A 9,621-nucleotide genomic window follows, 5' to 3' on the forward strand; every position below is an offset into this window, starting at 1 on the left:
ATGAAAGTATTTTAAATGTAGGCTTTATTATTATTTAGGTATGGCAAGTTCAACAGATCAGGAGATGCCTGCCATTAAAAAGATAGTTCATCATATTCACACATCCCAAGAGGAGGGGGCACGCCATGCTACATGTGGGTTACATGGGAAGCCAAAGTCAATTCAGAGGCAGAGAGAGTCGGGGAGAAATGTGGGCAAGAGCCTTTAATGTGGTTTCCACAGGGAGGAACAGGTGAGGCAGGGTAGGCAAGCTTAGGATTGGCTGATCTGAATGATTTCAGTGGCTCTGGGACACAGGGGCTATCTCTAGTCTGCTAGACGTCCTGGGGTGATTAGTGCAGCAGACAGTGGCCCAGAGTGTGAGAGCTCTGTGAGAGTCCCATCAAGGAGGTGGTTGGGGTATGGGCTCTGGATTAGCGGGTTTGCCTATGAAAGCACGTGCTCTCTCTGTGGAATTAGCTAGCCCTAGAGGGAGCGTCTTTCCAGGGTCAGCAAGGCCCCAGGATCCCATGGTTGATACACATAGTGACTTTAAAAGTTTCTTGGTATTTTTTACAGCTTCTGAGAGTTAGGAATCTGGGAGTGGCTTAGCCAGGTGGTTTTGCTCAGGATCTCTCAGGAGTGCACTGTCCAGATCTGAACCATGACTGGAGCTGGAGGATCTGTGTCCAAGATGGCCTAGGCACATAGCTGTTGGAAAGAAGCCTGCATTCTTTGCTGACTTTGGCCAGAAGCCTCAGTTCTTCATAGGCCTGCTGGCTTCTCCTAAAACAAGTGATGTGATAGAGAGGGGGTGGGGGAGGGGGGAGAGAGAGAGAGAGAAGCCACACTTACAAAAATCTATATATATAAAAGGCTAATATGCTAAGTGTCCTTCCCTCCATCTGGTTAATGATGTCACATGGCAATGCCTGGCTTCCTCTCCCTAGAGAACACTAGCCTCCTTGCAGTTTCTTTAGCCCAGGACCACGACTTGCTTTATAGCCAGGTGGAAACACTTTACACTGTAACCAAATGTCTGTGAAGCGTTTTCCCGTGCCTCATCTCATTTGATCCTCACAGAAGTCCTGGAGTAGGTGGATAGGAGACTCGGTGGAATCCTATTTTCTTTTCATTAGCCACAAAACGGAGATTTAGAAAGTTTAGAAACTTGACCTGACTGAAAAGAAATAAGAAATGGTAGACCTTGAAAGTGACTTCAGGTTTTCTCAGTGCACAGAATATAGTCAAACACTGCTGCAGTTAAATATTTTACCCTTTGTTCTCCCTGCATGACCTACAATAATAACCTGCTTTGTGTTGATATTTACTGCTGTGTTGCTGACAATTACCTGAGAGAGAATTTGGGGTGCTTCACTGGGCTAAATCAGAAAGCAGGTCTAATTAAGCAAGTTTGTTCTATATCTATAAAAGGCTAAGTTGACTCACGCATGCACAATACATATAAAGGTCTCACTGGCGCCAATCGCATGCGTGTCGATCTATCATTGTCGATTGTGAATTTGATTGACACTTCTATTATAGAGAAAGGGCAAATAGCGATATTAAAATATTTCTTCTAGTTAATTTCCTTTCTTTTTTTTTTAAAATATATTTTATTGATTTTTTTACAGAGAGGAAGGGAGAGGGATAGAGAGTTAGAAACATCGATGAGAGAGAAACATCGATCAGCTGCCTCCTGCACAGCCCCTAATGGGGATGTGCCCGCAACCAAGGTACATGCCCTTGACCGGAATCGAACCCAGGACCCTTCAGTCCGCAGGCTGATGCTCTATCCACTGAGCCAAACCGGTTTCGGCTAGTTAATTTCCTTTCAATGTGCACAAATTCATGCACCAGGCCACTAACTAGTAAGTTAATATCAGAAGTGATGTACCATCACTTCCTCTGTATGCTACTGGGCCTACAGATGAACTGTGGTGCAATTGTGGAGGAAGACTACATAGAGTGTGATACCAGGAGGTGGGAATCCAAGTAACCTAACTTGCATATTACCACAGTCCACCAATGACCCACGTACTTCCCACATGCAAAATAGAGTCAACCTCGCCCTAGCTGGTTTGGCTCAGTGGTTAGAGTGTCAGCCTGAGGACTGATGGGTCCAGGGTTTGATTCCAGTCAAGGGTACATACCTCGGTTGCAGGTTCTATTCCATGCCCTGATTGGGGCACGTGTGAGAGGCAACCAATTGATGTGTCTCTCTCACATCAATGTTTCTCTATCTCTCCCTCTCCCTTCAACTCTCTCAAAAAACGGAAAAGTATTCTCGGGTGAGGATAAAAAAAAAACACTACACACACACACACACACACACACATATATAGTCAACCTCTTCCAGAGTCCTCAGAAGTCTCAGCCTATTATAGCATCTGCTTAATGTCCAGAATCTCATAATCTAAATCAGGTCCATGTGTAATCATATTTCCTTAAATATAGTTTCTCCTGTATAGTTCTTCTTGACAAGTTGTCTTCTCCCACCACCCCTCTGTATTAGTCAGCTTGAGCTGCTATAATAAAATGTCATAGACTCGAGGGCTTAAACAACAGACATTTATTTCTCACAGTGCGGTCAAATTCTGGTGAGGATTCTCTTCCTGGCTTGGAGATGGCTGCCTATTTGATATATCCTAACAAGGCAAAGAGACAGGTAGCTCTCTGATCGCTCCTTATAAGGATACTAATCCCATGATGAAGACCCCACCTTCATGGCCTCATCTAAACTTAATTACCCCTAAAGGCTCCATCTCCAAATACCAAATATCATGTTGGGAGGTTAGGGCTTCAACTTATGAATTTTGAGGTGACACACACATTCAATCCATAACACCCTCTCCCACTGAACATATAATGGGACAGGCATAGAATAACCATTCTAGACCCTGCTGCTCAAACAAAGAGAAAACGAGAGCCATGAAGAAGTTGCTGGTCCATATAGATTCTAGAATCTACACAGGTCAATGTAAATTCCTCATCTCAGGCTTGGGCACTACATTCCAAGGCTCCAGGCTCTGCTCTCGGGCTCTTGGTTCTCCCTGTGAGTCATCCATACTTTTTCATAAAAGGTGTCATGTGTTTGCAGCTGAGTGATATTCTCAGTCTACGCTCTGTCAGTAGAATTTTGAGGGTCCAAAGGCCTCTTTTTATTTGATACTATCCCTGTCCCTTTCAGTTCAAGCTGGTCATGATTCTGTACATATAATTCTCTTAAAATCTTCTGTGAAATTTCTGTGAATCTCATTGGGATCCACTCCATTAGACAAAGGCAATGCCCACAATTCTTTCTGAGATAAGCCTTTCTCCAGGCAGGGCTTCTGCAAAGAACTGAGGGCTAAGAAAGCTAAGCTTTCCGGGAAAGAACTGAGGGCTAAGAAAGCTAAGCTTTTCGATTGAGAGGGTCTGGGGGAGTCTTAGCCAGTTTGGGCTGCTATAACAAAATACCAGCCCTAACCGGTTTGGCTCAGTGGATAGAGCGTTGGCCTGCGGACTGAAGGGTCCCGGGTTCGATTCCGGCCAAGGGCACATGCCCGGGTTGTGGGCTCGATCCCTAGTGGGGGGCGTGCAGGAGGCAGCCGATCAATTATTCTCTCTCATCATTGATGTTTCTATCTCTCTATCCCTCTCCCTTACTCTCTGATATCAATAAAGAAATATATATTAAAAAAATACCACAGGCTGGGTACTTAATAAGCAACAGAAATGTATTTCTCATAGTTCTCGAGGCGGGAAGTCTGAGATCGGAGTGCCGGCATGGTCTGGGGAAGACCTTCTCTGGGTTGCACTTTTTGTATCCTCACATGGTGGAAGGGGAGCTCTCTGGGGCTCTTTTAAAGAACTCTAATCTCATTCAGAGGGGCTCCATCCTCATGACCTAATTGCCTCCCCAAGTCCCCACCTCCTAAAGTCATCACCCTGGGATTAGGATTTCAATGTGTGGATTTGGGAAAAAGCAAACTTTCAAACAATGGTGGTGAGGCACACCTCTGATCTCTTTAGAGGAACTTTTGTCTGACTGAGCAGTATTCTGGTGTACTACCTTATATCTCTCTGAATCTTTTAAAAATGACTTTACAGGCACACTCCAGGGTTTATCTCTGGTTCATAGTTATTCCTGGCAGAGCCCTGAATTTGATTTTTGCTTGGAAGCCGTTCCTTAATTCTAGCATAATTTGCCATCTGTAAAGGCTGAGAATTTTGAAACCCATCCAGTCATAGTTCTTTTCCTCTTAACAGCTCTTCCTTTGATTTATCGCTTCCTCTGTAAGCGATTAGAAGAAACTAGGCAGCACCACTTTCAACACCCTGGTTCAAAATCTCCTTAACCAGATCACCAGTCTCCTTAACCAGATCACCAGTCTCCTTAACCAGATCACCAGTGCCTTTGATACGTTTCCTTCTGTCCACATTCCTGCAGGCAACAGCATTACCAGGATCCCCTTCCTTCAGTTCTTAATAGCATTTGCCTCACTTTCCTGCAATCTCTTACCGGAATCTTTAAAGACGTGGACTCTGTTGTTAACATTTTCTTCAAGGCACTTCAGGCTTTCACACTCTCAATGGAGCCCCTGCCCCCTTTCAAAGCCATTCCCACATTTTAGGGATTTTGTCACAGCGCACCCCACTTGCAGGTATTAAAATGTCTATAAACTATCTATTGCTGTGTCACAATGTAGCCCAAAGTTTAGTAGCTTGAAGCAATTGAAATTATTACCTTGCACAGTTTCTGAGGGTCAGGAATCTGAGAGTGACTCAGCCAGGTGGTTCTGGCCTGGTGTCTCTCAGGCAGTTACCATCAAGGTTACATGTCAGATGGCTGGGGGTACAGTCATGTGAAACTTGACTGGGGCTGGAGGATCTGTGTCCGTGATGGCCCAGGACATGGCTGTAGGTCAGAGGCTTTCTTTGCCACATGGGCCTTCATGGTGGTGCTCATGACATGGCAGCTGACTTTCCCCAGAGGAAGCGATGAGGAGGAGGAGGAGGAGGAGGAGAAGAAGGAGAAAGAGAGAGAGAGAATGAGAATGTAAGATGGAAGCCGCAGTGTCTTTTACAACCTAATAGCAGAAGAGACATACCATCACTATTTCTGGATTCTACTGGCCACACAGACCAGGCCTGGTACAATGTGAGAAGAATGTGAGAAGGGTGTGGATTCCCAGAGGCAGCGAGTGTTCTGTGTCATCTGGAAGGCTGACTACCACAAAATTACTCATGGGCAAAATGTCATGTTGTCTATAATTTACATACTTCAGCAAAAAAAGAAATTGATAAAGCAAATTTAGCAAACTATTAACAATAATTATATCTAAGTCTAGGGTATAATGGAGTTTACTCTTCTCTCTACTTTTATATTTGTACATTTTCATAATAATAGAAAATAGCTAATTTAAGCTCTCTGTCTGTCTGGAAGTGATGGCTTAATGGCTCAAGAATCTTCTAGACACCAGGTACTTTCTTTTGGACCCAGCCTCTGACCTGCCTTCACCAGCACTACCTGCCCTCCACATAAGACTCAGTGCTTTCCCTGCTGGCTGCCTGCTGCTGCATTCAAGGGGTGGAAGGCTGAGTCAGCACCATCACCCCATAAATGGTAAGAGATGAAATGGAATAAATTCTCCTTCAGGTATTTTGAGATGTTCTAAAACACACCAGCACTTTTTCTGATTTTGATCCAAAATTTCTTGGGAGAAGCAGTTCCATGAAATACTTTTCCTGACCTTGCCTTCAAGATCAGTGTTAATCACGAGGTTTTAGCAGAGTCAGCGGTTTTGTTTAACTTTGCCTTTGCTCTGTTTGTTAATTCAGCTTGGGCTCATCCAGTCCCTGGAATTTATTTCTTTATTTCATAATAAAAAAGAAAACAACTTTGGAGGGATAACCAGCTGTGACTGCCGAGTCATAGCTCTTTAATTTATTAAGGAACTCCATGAAAGCCTAGTGTTCATTTACTTTGAGTTTTTATAAGAATGTAACCTTTAATTCTTTTCATTTTTTATTTTTTTGAGCCTGGGTTAAATATTAACATATGTGATGAATCTTCCAGAGGAGTTTGGAATTAAAATAGGCGAAGCTGAAAAACTGCCATTTTGGGTGTTGCAAGCAAGCAGTTTATGCATTTTAGTATAGAAACAAGGATTTGTCCCCGTCCTCAGTTTGCTCTGGGTAATTAACACTCTTGTGAGTTCTTTGAATTATTCAGATGTAAAAAAAAAAAATTATTGTGGAGAAATCTGAAGGCAGTAAAATAATTTGTTTGCTGATGTTTCCGAATGGGGTGTGAATGGATCTCTTTGATAGTAAATCTATGTATATCTAGCAAGATAACACGTTTGCAGTGAGGGGGACCGGAGAGTACCCACCATGGTGTGATGGTTTGGTAATGCACCCACTTGGCTAGGCTGAGATATTTTTCCCAGAATTCTCTTTCCTTGTATATTTCCAGTTTGAGCAAGCTACTAGGAATATTCCATCCTGACAGTTGTACCTGCCCTCCTTCAGCTGAACCAAAACATGAAATCATGGAAGGTTGACACTAACATGACCTGTACAGATTTTCTAGTTCAATTAGTTTCTAAACTTGGTCCATCATAAGAGTCATCTGGGGAGCCCTTTTGAAATACAGATTCCGCAGTGCCACCCCTGAAGATTATAGTTCTGTAGGTCTGAGCCCACGACATCTGAATTTTATAAGTTCCCAAGTGAGTCTGCTAGTCTCTGTGATTGTGGTCTAGTGGCTCTCAAAGTGTGGTCCTTGGACCGGGAGCATCAGGGTCATCACCTATCTTGTTGGGCATGTAATTTCCTGGGGTCCACCCTGGGCGTCCTGAGCCAGAGGCTCTGTGGTTGGGGCCCAGTGCTCTGCGATTTAACAAGACCTCCAGGGGACTCTGATGCATGTTAAAGTTTGAGAACCAAATCTTGTTTAATCCCCCATTTTATTTTCTAGTTAAGGAAACGGAATCGAAACAGAAAGGACATGTCTTGGGGTTAACAGAAAGTGATGGGGGCAGGAGTCATCCACTCAATGAGCTCTGGTGTTTCAACGGGAGAATACTCATAGACTCTATCTTAAGAAACCTCAGATTACTATACATGTGAAAGCAAGGTTCATCAACTACAGGATAACACATGATCCTGTAAGAATGTCCAACCCTGGCCCTGGTTGGTTTGGCTCAATGGATAGAGCGTCAGCCTGTGGACTGAAGGGTCCCAGGTTTGATTCCAGGCAAGGGCACATGCCTGGGTTGCGGGCTCGATCCCCAGTAGGGGGTGTGCAGGAGGCAGCCAATCAATGATTCTCTCTCATCATTGATGTTTCTATCTCTCTCTCCTTCTCCCTTCCTCTCTAAAATCAATACAATATATTTTTTAAAAAAAAGAATGTCCAAACCTGTAGAGAGTTTATTTTAGCCAAACTGATGACCAATTTGTTAACTAGTGTTACCCCAATAAAGTCAATAAAGAGGACAAAAAAGAAAGAAAAATAAATAATAAATAAAGAGTCCTTAACTCTTAGAGACAAAACAAACAAAAAACAACACAGAGAGAGATCTCAGCAGAAGCAAAGAATTTTGGAGTGATCAATAGGTGGAAAGTTCACTGAAGTCTTGAGAAAAAGAAAGAAAGAAAGAAAACACCAAGAAAAGTTAGAGAGAGAGAGAGAGAAACAAGCAAAAAAAGAATGAATTAAAAAAAGGGGGGGAGTCAATGAGATCACTTAGGAATAAAAAAGAGAAGAAGTTGAGTTAGAATCCTGAGGAATACCAACAGTTTAAGGGGATGGCAAAGGAAGTGTTGCTAATAAGAGAGTCATGTAGGCCAAAGGAAGAAAGTGTTCCAAGAAGGAGACATTAATCTATGTTGTCAAATGCTGCTGGGAGGTCAAGAAAGGAAGGGCTGATCAGCATCTTTTGGGATTTAGCCATATGAAAATCCTTGGTGACTTTGGAGAGAGGCTTTTAAAAGGGAGTGGGCCGGCAGGGACATAGACAACAGGGTGGTGAGGGCCTGGGGTGGGGAGTGGGGGCGGGCTGGAGGGGGTCAATGGGAGAAAAAGGGGGACATATGTAATACTTTCAACAATACAGAATTATTTTTTTAAAAAAGGGGAGTGGACCCGGCAGAGTATAGTGTATGTAGGTGTAGGACTGAGTAGGAGAGGAGGAAATAGACTCAGCTGTGTGAAAAACTTAAAAAGGTTAGTGGGGAGAAATATGTGGGTACCCGGAGGAAGGATGTCTGCTTGGAATGACATCAACTGCTCACTTACTGATACACTGCTAAAGAAGTTTGATTTCTTTAAATGATCTACTACCCTCCTTTTATTCTGTCCTGCACCCTCCTGCCAGATTTGAGTGTAGCTTTGACTGTGTCACTCTCTATATACAATCTTCCAGTGCCTCTCCATTGTTTACTGAGGTCTGTACAAGCATCTCAGACGAGTTTGTTTGTTTGTTTACTTATTTATTTATTTAATATTTTTATTGATTTTTAGAGAGAGAGGAAGGAAGAGGGAGAGATAGAAACATCAATGATGAGAATCATTGATTGGCTACCTCCAGCACACCCCACACTGGGAATCAAGCCAGCAACCTGGGCATGTGCCCTTGACCAGAATCGAACCCAGGACCCTTCAGTCCGCAGGCCGACACTCTATCCACTGAGCTAAACCAGCTAGGGCTCAGATGACTTTAAATGTTCCTTAAAACCAGCCAAGCTGGACCACTCATCTCTCCTTCAGTATACATTTTGTTCATACTATTACCTCTAGTTAGAATATATCCCTCTACTCCAATCATTGTCTCTTCAAAACTTGCTCATCGTTCACCTACTGGTGACACATTCTCTTTGAACCCCTTCCTAATCCTGATCCACCTTCTCTCCACTGGAGTAGTATGATCTCTCCCTCCTCTATTTTTTCCAATGCTTGCTATTTATAGCTTTCCTATGGCATTCACTGGATTTTGCCTTGCTTTTAATTTTCTGGGTTATTACACCCTTTCTACATCCACAGCTTGTGCATACTTGAAACTGACTTTGTCTTCCTCATCTTTGTATCACAGAAGTACCTAACAAGGCGGTGGGGGGGGGGGGGGTGAGGTGGCGGAAGGGAGGAGCCAGGGGCAATTAGGGGAAAAGGAGACATATGTAAAACTTTAGACAATAAAAAAAAAGAAGTACCTAACAAAATGTCTTGCACAAAAATACCTTTTTTAATTAAATTGGATTCCCAATTTATTGTTTCTAATGTTTGTTCTCATTCTGCCTTTTATTTTATTTTTTAAAAATATTTTTATTGATTTCAGAGAGGAAGGGAGAGGGAGAGAGAGATAGAAACATCAATAATGAGAGAGAATCATTGATCAGCTGCCTCCTGCATGCCTCCCTACGGGGGATCGAGCCCACAACCTGGGCATGTGCCCCTGACTGGAATCAAACCAGAGACCCCTCTATCCACTGGGCCAAACCAGCAAGGGTCTCATTCTGCCTTTTAGAATCGCAGTGCCATTCAGCTGTTGTCCGCCATAGAATGCTGTAATTTTTACCATCTTTCTTGGAAAACAAATAAGCACGCAAAGACTGGAAGTAACCACGTAGGATGCTCTGATCATAAATTCCTAGCAA

The sequence above is a fragment of the Plecotus auritus genome (genome assembly GCF_963455305.1).
Source record: "Plecotus auritus genome assembly, chromosome: 7".
NCBI lineage: Eukaryota > Metazoa > Chordata > Mammalia > Chiroptera > Vespertilionidae > Plecotus > Plecotus auritus.